Source organism: Chinchilla lanigera, unplaced genomic scaffold, assembly GCF_000276665.1.
Source record: "Chinchilla lanigera isolate Chin_1 unplaced genomic scaffold, ChiLan1.0 scaffold00004, whole genome shotgun sequence".
Classification (NCBI taxonomy): Eukaryota; Metazoa; Chordata; class Mammalia; order Rodentia; family Chinchillidae; genus Chinchilla; species Chinchilla lanigera.
The window spans coordinates 8,957,331-8,959,579 of record NW_004955405.1 but is presented as its reverse complement, the minus strand read 5'-3'; positions in this window follow the sequence as shown (position 1 = coordinate 8,959,579).

The following is a 2,249-nucleotide window of genomic DNA, read 5'->3' as shown; positions in this document are numbered from 1 at the left end:
TTTTGGGGTCTTCCATATAAAGTATCATGTCATCTGCAAATAGTGATAATTTTACTTCTTCCTTTCCTATCCTTATTCCTTTTATTCCTCTCTCTTGTCTAATTGCTCCGGCTAGTGCTTTCAGAACTATGTTGAACAGGAGTAGTAACAGCAGACATCCTTGTCTTGTTCCTGATTTTAAAGTAAAAGCTTTAAGTTTTTGTCCATTTAGTATGATATTAGCTGTTGGATTGTCATAGATGGCTTTGATCAGGTTGAGGTAAAGACCATCTGTTCCTATATTCTGTAGAGTTTCTATCATGAATGCATGTTGGACTTTGTCTACATTTTTTTCTGCATCTATTGAGATGATCATATGATTTTTGTCTTTGGCTTATTGATATGGTATCTAATATTTATTGATTTGTGAATATTGAACCATCCCTGGATTCCTGGAATGAATCTGTCTTGGTCAAGCTGTATGATTTTCTTGATGATTCGCTGCATTCTATTTGCTATTATTTTATTGAGTATCTTTGCATCTATATTCATTAGGGAGATTGGTCTGTAGTTGTCTTTCTTGGTCGGGTCTTTCTCTGGTTTTGGTATCAGTATAATACTTGGCTTGAGAAATGAGTTAGGGAGAATTGCTTCCTTTTCAATTTCATTGAAGAGTTTCAGGAGTGTTGGTATTAATTCTTCTCTGAATTTCTTGTAAAATTCTGCTGGGAATCCATCAGGGCCTGGGCTTTTCTTTGTTGGTAAGTTTTTAATCACATTTTCAATCTCATTAATTGGTATTGGGTTGTTCAGTGTTTTTACATCTTCTTGACTCAACCTTGGTAATTTGTACATATCTAGGAATCTGTCCATTTCTTCTGAGTTTTCTACCCTATGGTAGTAAAGAGTTTCAAAGTAGGTATTACTGATCTTCTTAATTTCTGTAGAATCTGTAGTAATTTCATCCTTTTCATTCCTTATTGCATGAATTTGAGTTTTTTCCTTCCTTTTCTTGATAAGGTTGGCTAGGGGTTTATCAATTTTATTTGTTCCTTCAAAGAACCAACTCTTTGATTCATTTATTTTTTGGAAGGTTCTCTTCATCTCCATTTCATTAATTTCTGCCCTGATCTTTATAATCTCCTCCCATCTTTGGGCTTTGGATTTGATTTGTTCTTCTTTTTCTAAAACTTTGAGGTGCAGCATTAGGCTATGTATTTGTTCTCTTTCTGTTTTCCTTATGTGTGAGTTCACCACTATAAATTTCCCTCTGAGGACTGCTTTGATTGCATCCCACAGATTCTGGTAAGTTGTATTTACATTTTCATTTGTTTGTAGTAATTTTTTAATTTCTTCTTTAAGTTTTTCTGTGACCCATTGGTTGTTCAGGAGGTTGTTGTTTAATTTTCAAGTGTTTATGGAGTTTTGGGAGGTCCCATTGTCATTAATTTCCAATTTCATTGCACTGTGGTCAGATAATATGCAGGGGATAATTTCAGTTCTTTTGCATTTAAGTAGGTACACTCTATTGGCTAGAATGTGGTCTATTTTAGAGAAAGTCCCATGTGCAGCTGAGAAAAATGTGTATTCTGACATTGTGGGGTGGAACACTCTGTATACATCTACTAAGTCCAATTGTTTGTAGCTTTGGTTCAGATCTTTTATTTCTTTTCTGATTTTTTGTCCAGTTGACCTATCTGTTTGTGTCAAAGGAGTCTTGAGGTTCCCTGTTACAAATATGTTATTAATTATTTCAGTTTTCATGTCTGTTAAGATTTGTCTCATATAGTTTGGTCCTCCGATATTTGGTGCATATGTGTTTATAATTGTTATCTCATCCTCTTGCAGTTTTCCCCTAACAAGTATGTAGTGACCTTCTTTATCTCTTTTGACTATTGTCCGTTCAAAGCTTACATCATCTTCATGCAGAATAGCTACACCTTCTTTTTTCTGGGTTCCTGTTGCATGGAGGATTGGTTTCCATCCTTTGACTTTCAGTCTATGGATTTCCTTTTGAGTAAGATGTGTTTCCTGTATGCAGCATATCATTGGATTTTGTTTCTTAATCCACTCTGCCAGTCTGTTTCTTTTGATTGGTGAATTGAGGCCATTTACATTTATGGTTATAACTGATATGTGTTGACTTATCATTGTCATGTTATCTACTTGCTGTTGGTTTCCTACTTTTTCTATCTGTTTAATTGCTTGCTCTGCTTGAGGGTTCCTTTCTGTTGTTGTTCTTGAAATTGTGGTCATATTTTTCTCTGTCT